Source organism: Periplaneta americana, chromosome 12, assembly GCF_040183065.1.
Source record: "Periplaneta americana isolate PAMFEO1 chromosome 12, P.americana_PAMFEO1_priV1, whole genome shotgun sequence".
NCBI lineage: Eukaryota > Metazoa > Arthropoda > Insecta > Blattodea > Blattidae > Periplaneta > Periplaneta americana.
The window spans coordinates 119551822-119562314 of record NC_091128.1 but is presented as its reverse complement, the minus strand read 5'-3'; positions in this window follow the sequence as shown (position 1 = coordinate 119562314).

Sequence of the window (10493 nt, the reverse complement as noted above, 5' to 3'; positions counted from 1 at the left end):
TATAGCATAAATACACGTCAAAAAATGACTTTAATACTCCATCGGCAAGTCTATCGTGCTATCAAAAAGGAGTGCGTTATATGGCAGTAAAAATTTTTAACAGCCTCCCTATCGATATAAAAAATGAAACTCAAAATACGAGTATAAAATTATTTAGAGCTAAATTGAAGAAGTGCCTAATTTCTCACGCCTTCTATTCATGACATTCAGTAACACTTCGTGAAATTGATACTAAAACTTTGTGTTGTACTAGTAGACTATATTGTAAATCTCATCTATATATATTTCATCTAGACTGTGACTGTAAATTAAGATTTTATAATAGTATTAAGTTTTTTGACTTGTTCCATATTCTAGCTGTAAGCAATGTATGAATACCATGGAATGTTAATAAATACAATACAATACAATGATTGAATACTCAGCTTATACATTTAAACATAGAATGAGAAAGCGTGAAGAATGAGGAGATTGATTGATTGAGTGAGTGATGGATTGAGCGACTGGTTCAGTAGGTGAATGAATGGACGAAATGACTGAGTGATGAGATAAGTGATTGAGTGATAGAGAGGTGATTGATTGATTAATTAATAGAAGATGATTAAATGATTGAGTGATTGAGTGATAGGTAGGTGAGTGGTTGAGCTTTAAGTATGTGATTTAATTATTAGATGTTTGATTGGATTCTTAGGTGGGTGATAGATTGAGTGATTAGATGAGTAATTTAAACGTTAGGCGAGTGACTGAGTGAGATTTGAGTGTATAGATGAATGAGTTATTAGTTGAACGGTTGGTTGAGTTGTTAAGTGGGTGATTGGTGGAATTATTCAGTCAGTGATTTGTTGAACTATTACTTGAGTAATTGGCTGAGTAATAAGATGAGTGACTGGTTGAGTGATTAGGTGGATAATAGGTTGATTGATTAGGTGAGTGATTTAGACAATAGATGAATTATTGAATATATAGACGAGAGATTACGTTTTTATTTGAGTTTTTGGTTGAGTTATTAGATAAGTAATCGATTGCGTTATTATGTGATTGAGTGAATGATTGATCGAGTGGTCAGGTTCGTGATTGATTGAGTAGTTCGGTTGGTGATTGATTGAGTGGTTAGGTGAGTTAGGTTAGGTTAGGTCACAGTGGCTACGGGCGCGTTAGGACGACCCTTTACACTCGGATATACTGAGGCCTATTGTGCACCCCGAAGGTGCATGAGATGCATGAGGATGAGAGTGTACCAGCCCACCGGCCGCATGTGACCCTTCATCCGCTCACCCAATGGGGGCCTCCTACCTCCCCCGCTCTAAGTTCATACCGCCAAGGTGACCAAGCAGCACAGAATCCATTTCAACGTTTAAAAGCGCCCTTGGAAGTGCTCTTAAGAAATGAATCCTGGCAGAGATATTGCGGAAGGCTGGGAACTCAGGAACGGTTGTAGAGAGGGTCCCCTCTCCCGTAAGCGGATGAAGACATGCGTCTTGATCTGAATATGGTTATTGAATGAGATGAGAAAGATGAATGATATGATATGAAAATATAAATTCTTTTTCTACACGGGAGGGGAAGGGAAAATGGACCGTGGCAATGAAAATTCCAACTCGGCATTTGCCTAAGTAACTGTGGAAAATTACAGTCAGTTTGGTCGTCCCGGGAATCGAAACACGTACCTCCCGAATGTGAGTCCCATGCGATACGCATTAGCCAACTCGCTCGGTAGGTGAGTGATTGAATGGAAATATTTACGAGCAATTTAGTTATTATTTGGGCAATTGATTGCGTGCTTAGGTGAGTGACAGTGATAGGTGACTAATTGAGTGATTAGGTGAGTGCTTTGTGCAATGAGTGATTGGGTGTAATGATAAGTCATTGATTTATTTTGAGTGAGTAGATGAGTTAAGATTGAGTATTTAGGTGAGTTAAGTGGGTGATTCATTGAGTGAGTAGACAAGTGATTGATTGACTGAGCGGATTCAGTGGATAACTTGATCAAGAATTAATTAATAAAGTGAAAAAATAAACAGAGAAAATTAAGAGAGAGAGAGAGAGAAATTAAGAAAGAAGGAAAGAAACACAGAAAGGAAAAAAGTAACGTAGTGAAATTTTGATTCCATTAGTAAAGTTTAACCTGAAAGGTCAATTTTTTTAACGTAATTAATATAATTTATTTAAATGCATAATAAAACATGACACAGAATTTTTCTTACATATGTTTAATGTATTTAGCATTATGTATGTATAGACACATTTGAACATATTTTTCTGTTGAAAAACGTCTGTTTTTAGCATAAATGATTAAAACCGTATGCACTTAGATTATAATTGTTAATATATCAAGTGTACACAGCAATCTAAATTAGAAATTTCGTATGTTCTCTTATGAATAAATAATTATGATTCGATGGATAAATTATATAATGAATAAAAATAATAGACGTTTTATGAACTGCGTTAGTAAAATGTTACTCGTAGATTAAATATATTCTGTGAGTCAACTATTCCCATATATAGCAAGCACGTGCGCTACACGATATTAATATTTTCTGCACATTCTGATGAATTTTTCTTAATGCCCATCTTAATTCAATCTTTGTATCACCTTCAGCGATTGTTTTCTCGAATGTATCGCAGGAAGTGTTATTCACAGAAACATCCGGTTCCGTGGTTATATAGTCGAAGAGCTCTATGCGAATATACTCAGAAAAGAAGCGAACTTTTGTAACTGAAATTTATTACGGTTTTTCAGCTTCAGTCCACCGTAGCAGAACCTCTAAAATTATTTCCATTCAATGCATTGTACCGAACAGTACTCCACGTTGTGTAATTGATACGGTTGAAGTGGTAAAGCCACATACAAATATTTATTCATTATATAGGCCTAGAAGTATTAATTTATTACGTTTAATTTTAACACATTTTGTAGTACAGTTTTAATATTTTTTCAGTGCAACGTTACCAAATAGTATAAAGTGAATCTGCTTCCTTTTCCATAGACTTTCATCATCATTATCGTCAACATCATAACCACTATAATCAACTCAGCAACATAAATATAAACACCAATACAAGTATCAAAACTAACACCAGTATGAATCCGTAACAGTGCCTATACCTATCAGTACCAGTACCGACTTAAACACCAATATTAACACTTGTTCATTTACCATTACCAATATAAAAACAAATGTAGTAGCGAAAAAACAAATGTTAATATGTTTATCAACTGCCTGTAGAAACATTAATATCAGTACAAATACTAACACCAGTAGGGGCAGCAATGTCAGTATGAACACAAATAGCAATGCCAGTATCAATATCAATTTTATTTGCTAGTAGCCTTGATCATATATGAAGAGTCACTGCAAGAATGATGGATGTCATTTGGAATACATTTTGCAGAAGAAGCAATTGAAAGTTTGAAATGCTTAGCGCTCAAAGCTTAACTGAGATTTTCCGATCATTACTGGACAATGACTGTCAGTGTTAATGCCATAGAACTCTCCATGTACATTCTATATGTCTTAAGCTATGTATTGACAGTCTTGGTTCATTTTCGACAAGAAAGTGACATCCATCATTCTTGCATTGGACTCTTCATATGTAACAGATAGGTCGGCCTTATAGACTTTGAGGTTAACAACTTTTGTCAGGTTTACTACGCTGCCATCTAGTTGTTACATAAGGAGTCACGTCATAATCCTCATTTGAATTGCATTAGCGATTGCACTGCCATCTCGTGTTCGTTTACGGCAGACGGGTGGCGATCCTGGGGGTTGTTCTCTTCAAAGTGCTGCCGATTTTAACATAGCAATGAGTTATCTGTTACACATATGATGTAGGCTAGTAGTGACACCAATTGCCAACACCGACACCAATTGCCTCTACCAGCACCAGTAACAATTACAGTCGCCAGTATTAATAGCTTCAGTAATATTAGTAGCAACGCCAGTGCCAGTAGCAATATCTGTGCTAGTACGAGCTGAAATAGTTGGACCAATACCATTGCCAGTATTTATGTCAATTCCAATGGCGACACAGATGTCAGCAGTAACACCAGTACGGGTAAGAAGTGAAGCACTATTTTCAGTTGCGGCACCAATGACAGTAAGAACGCCAATACCAGTGTGGTACCAATTACTAGGACTAATAGTGATACCAATTTTCACTACCCATAGCAATTTTATTGCCTGTAGTGGCATTAATTCAATGACATGATACTACATGAATACCGGTAGCGAAAGCAACGCTACTAACTAGTACTCTATTGCAGTAGCGACATCAATTTTCAAAATGTGATTACAATTGCCTGGCCTATGCTTACTACGTAATTACCATGTAATGTTACATTCGTTACTCCATGATGCAGTTGAAGTAGTATGTTTTACTGTTATAAATGTAAAATAGTTTTTTTTTCGAGCAAAAGTGAACATTTCCCTCATATTTCCAAACAAAACCGGACATTTCCAAAATTGTTTTGCCTATAAAATGCACAGAAAATGACTAAAATTTTGATTATTGACACCATTAGAACAATGGACGTAACATGCACGACACACAAAACTGTCGTTAACTTTGGGGTAAAGTGAAGGCTGGATATAGTCCTTTCTATTTCCAGAAAAAAAAAATATTATTTTGAAAATGACGAAATAAAGTAGAAGGGCAACGCGAAGTAGAAAGAAGTGGAGAGAAAACGGTAGAGGGAAAAAGAGTTGTAGGAGGAACAAGTACACAAAGAGAATGAGGAGGAAATAAACAAAGGAAGAAAGAAGAGGAGCAACATGAAGAAGGGGCAAAGTAGAAGGAATGCAGAGTTGTAGGATGAAGGAAAGAAGGTGGAAGAAGAGAAGCAGGAGGATATAAATAAGAGAATAAAGAAGGGGAACAGCAGGAGGAAGAAGAGATGAAGCAGAAGGATGTAGGACGAAGAAGAGAAAATAGATAGTAAGAAGAGGATGAAAGGAAAGAGAAGTTGAATATTAGTTTGAAAAAAATAGAATGAGATAAGGAAAATGAAGAATAAAAATGGCGACATCTTTACAGTAATATCAGGAAAGAAACATGGATGTATTTCTTCAGTTTTTCATCTGCATTGAAGAAAACTGTGCATAAAAGCCGTATACTGTACTCCAACCACGAAAAAGTCTCTGGGGAATGAGAAGGAGCAGGGTAATGCTGTGAATGAATGTTGATGTCATAAGGTCACACACGTGGGTACTCGTATGTCTATTGGCTAGCTCTCACAGCACAAATGATAACATTGATACACACATATTTATAGTACCCTAGTTACAAAATTAGATCGCTGTTAATCTACTGGTCTTTTAATCCCTCCATACAGGAAATAAGATATGCAGGAGAGCGCACGGTTTTTAAAATGACGTTATAAGGGTAATATTATCTATCTATTCGCTCTAATAGATGATGCAATAGTAAGCACATTCCTTTCACGGTTGATCTCCTGGTTGGAGATCAGTACTCAGAGATAACAAGTCATCTATGCGATAACATTAAGTGGAACAACAGCAATCCTTGTATAAGCTGAAGCTAAACAATGACCAAGAAGAGTTTGTGTCTGTTCATTCTTGGTTCTTCTTCTGCTCATTAGAGTGATCCAATTTCAACACAACATTGAGTAAAATATTACCAATGGAATATGCATTCACTGTGGAAAACAAATAGAAAGCCAGCGACCACTAAAGTTTATGCGTCTACATTGCAATATCTGTTTCAATTGCTAGAGGAAGACTGAACAATTTAATGGTATAAATTGAAATTAGCTTCGTGATTGGAAGACCAGTTTCAGTTAATGTCGAAATCAAATCACATACGGTATGATGTAATGTAACACATATGTAACCATCAAACGTAGAATATGGGACAGAGTGTGCACCATTCTGATAATAATAAGGGCATAACAATAATAATAATAATAATAATAATAATAATAATAATAATAATGCCGATTTTGTACTGGCGGATAAAATCTATGTCCACCTACTATCGTGTTACATGCAATGTTTCATGCATTGTTCGTACCTAAACCAGGGTAGGTATAAAAAGTTGTGTGAAAAAGAGATAAATGAATAAATGTGAAATTTTGTTTTTGGTAATGTGTAGGTAGTCAAGAGAGAGTAATTAAATATTTTTAATAGTGAATTAAAGCTTAGCTCATTGCTGTGAAGAACTGTTAGCATGTCTGACCGTGAAATAAACGGACCTGGGTTGAAATATTGGTTAGGGTAAATTACCTAGTTAAGATATTTCCGAGGTTTCCCATCTAACCATTAAGAACAAGTAATAATAATAATAATAATAATAATAATAATAATAATAATAATAATATAATAATACTGATAAAAAAAATTTCTTGCTAGAAAAAAAGATACATATTGCTTTTTTTTGAAAAAAATTCACTCTAGCACCCCCAGAAAGAGGACATATTCATTAACCTCAATAGCCCCCATATACTGCACTCCAACCAGGAGAAAGTCTCAGGGGAATGAGACGCGGCGGGGTAATGCGGTGAATGAATGTTGATGTCATAAGATACCATAAGGTCACACACGAGGGTACACGCATCTCCATTGACTAACTCTCAAAGCACAAACGATAACACTGATAACACATTCTTATACTACCCTAGTTAGAAAATTAGATCACGGCCTAGATCATATAGTAGCCTATATATGATCTAGGATCACGGTTAATCTCCTGGTCTTTTAATCCCTCCAACGTGTACATAATGTCTGCGTCCGATTTATTTTCAATATCCGCCGACATGATCATATATCGGAATATTTTCTACGACTCTCCTGGCTCCGCTTGCAAGATCGACGATTAGTACATTCTCTTTGCCTGCTATATCGAATTATACATGATTCCACACCCAACTACCTTGCCTCTCGGTTTACTCTCCTAGCTTCACACCATAATCGTAATACACGTTCACAGCATAATCTATTGCTATCAATACCACGTCATCAGACATCTCTGTACTAAAGTTCTTTCTCAATAGCCATGGCCCGCTCATGGAATTCGCTGCCGCTGGAAATCAGGGGTAGTCTTAGTCCTCAGTTGTTTAAAATTAGATTGTTTAGAAATATTTTAAATGCACAGAACTAGTTTTTAGGTATAATTTTTATTTATTATTATTGTTATTATTATTATTATTATTATTATTATTGTTATTTTACACAGTCATTACTTTATATTTCCATTAACACTAATATCTAGGTAATTGTCATTGTCTCAATGTAACACGTGCTGTGCTGACCATACTAATTGTACTATTCTTTTAGTTGTGAGATTATATTCATATGTATTAATTCTTTTTTTTTTTCTTTTAAGTTAATACTTGTATACTAGAAGGTATTTTTCTGTTTGTGATTATGTATTCAGTCTCTTTTTTATTACATATATTTCTTTTTTTATTGTTGTTATTTCAAAGTTAATGCTGATTGTGTATATGTATTCAATCTCTCTTTTTTACTCAATTATGTTTATTATTATTTTTAAGTTCATATTTGTATACCGGTATGTATTTTTTCTGTATGTGATTTGATCCTGGTTGAGTGGAAGAGAAGGCCTGATGGCCTTAACTCTGCCAGGGAAAATAAAACTATTATTATTATTATTATTATTATTATTATTATTATTATTATTATTATTATTACAGAAAATAACATGTGCAGGAGAGCACATGTCTTTTAAACTGACGTTAAAACGGTAATATTATCTATCTACTTCGATCCAATAGATGAAGCAATAGCAATCCCATTCCTTTCACGTTTAATTTCTTGGTTGGAGAATAGTAGTGACTCACACACCGAATTAATAGTTTTCTAGCCGCCACTAGGTGGTGCCCTTGGTGGACGAAGGGAAGAGATCTACATAGCGCTATATGATTATGATAGTGGATAATGGAGCAATGGTGGAATATCTGTAGGGGAAACAGAAGTACCCCTCAAAAGCCTTTTACCAAGAACCGCCTTTGTCCACCACAAATTTTAGTTGGATCTCCGGGATGCGAACCCGGGTTACCAACGATAAATGGCGACGCTCTAACAGTTCGGCTAACTTTGTGTCTGAAAGTGGAATATGGACAGCTGAAAATAAAAGGGAAAATAGAAGACACAAATCTTAAAAACGACATTTATTAGATTACTGCACAATATTAGACCATAATGAAACAACCAACATATAACATACCCACCGTAATTTTACATTTACAATATGAATGAACAAATCAATGAAGAGCAAAGGGATGCAATCTAAAAACAGGACTACGTAAACAAATTTCCAATACAAACGATGTCTTTTGGCATACTTAGGAAAAGATACACGGAAAATGTAGGAAGCGAAGTAAGTACATTACCTAATCCTTGTAATAAAGAAAAGGAAGAAGAGTATGATTATGTACAGTTTCTTGAGACAGATGACTTCATTTGTGCTGTTCAATACCAGGTGATACTGACTAAAGTAACACAAATTACATAAATGAGAATGTAACAGGAAGTGATTTGTGTAGAAAGTGTAAAATTTCAACAGAAAATAATTACCATGTCACGATGTCAAACAATGACACAGACTGATTACAGGCATGACATTTTCACTAAATATATCGAACAAAACATTAAACATTAAGGGTGCTATTCATAGACATTTTGCTAGCCCGCGCTACGAGCGTGCTAAACTAGCCCCGGCTATCGACTAGTTACTTGTACAGGATTCATATCATATATCGCTGACACTGGTTTATGAATACGAAAAACGTTAGTTCGCTGATCATCCACCGGAAGCCCGCGCTAAGAATGTCTATGAATATGAAACATTAAAAAATAGTGTAGCACCTGGTGCAGACATGAAAACAACTAAAATGCTCAAGATATTTATTTATGTCGTAGCTAAACCTCTTACTCACATTTTTAATTTATCCTTTTTATTTGGTATATTCCCTAAGAAATTTAAATGCTATAATTAAACTTATTTATAAAACAGGAGTTAAAAGCGTATGAACAATTATTGACCTATATCACTAACATCCGGTATATCAAAACTTAAAAAAAAATGTATTAAACTTCCCTTAATTAATTAGAAAATTGTAATACTTTAGGTGATAAGCAATTTGGTTTCCATAATAAAATTAGTACACATAATACAATATTTGAAGTTACTGAAAAAAATAATTGGAGAATTAGGTCAAGGGAGTAAGTGGCTTGGTATTTTCTTAGATATAAGGAAATGTTTGATACTTTTAATCACAAAAGCTTAGCCTAATAGAAAAACTAAATATGTTTGGTATTAGAGGAAAAGTTTTAGAATTACCAAAATCTTATCTCAGCGGTCATAAAAACACTGCGTGCTTGGGCTAGCGTCTCTTACCTGCGGAGAAGATACACCCTAGCGTGCCATCGTCGCTGCTGGCGGGTATGCTGTCTCTCTATCCCTTGTGCACGACGGAGCAGAGTTCCTTACCCTCCATGCACTCTAGCGTGTGCTGACGACCACTATCTTATCTGAACGATAGAATTCATATGCCAAAAAATGATGATTTTCTCAGTGAACCTTACAATATTAATATTGGTGTCCCTCAGGGTACAGTTCTTGGTCTTATTTTGTTTTTGATATATGCCTACATTAATCATTTATTATCAAATGATTTACAAAACCAAAAAGGTGTATTGTATTCCTATACAGGATTTTTGTTTGGGGGAAAAGCTTGGCACGACACTTATTTTAACGCAAATAATGATTTCAAATTAATGAATAACACTGCTAAAACTACAGTTACACCTTTTCATTCACTAGTAAATCTTATAAATTGCCTAATTCTCCCCAAAATATTGTATTCTATTCAGAACTTCGATATTTCAATATAAAAGCAAATTACAATAAAACATAAAGTAGATACCTAGTAGTATTAGAAAATGAAAATGCAAGAACTTTAATAGCAACTCCAAGAATGTAATTAACTTTCATTGCTAGTAAATATCTGTTTCACAAATATCACATACTGTACATTAAACATCGGATCTGAGATAAACTTTTGGCATATTTTCGAACATGTACTTTCTTTCCGTAGCAGTGACATCACAGATACGGGGTCGTGAAGTTGAGAGATGAGACACACTAGAAGTAGCTATATACGTGGTCTTTAACATAGCTCCACAAAAAATAAATCCAGTGAAATTAAATCGAATGAACATGGTGACCAAGAAATGGATCAGTTGCGTCCGATTCAGCGACCTGGATATGTCATGAGGGATTTGTAAACCTACAGAGGCGAATGGGTTGAAGCCCTATTCTGTAGCTCCAACTCAAAATCTTGCTCTGAAATGAATTGGAGCACATCGTGTTTTTGTAGGTTAATGTATTAATCAAGAATCGGTCTATTTGTCATTCTACAGTAAATGAGCGGTCGACTTTTCATGCTGAAAACGGCAGCTTACGTCATAATTTTGCAGGGGCAGTTCCAGGATTGATAAATAGTTGTAACT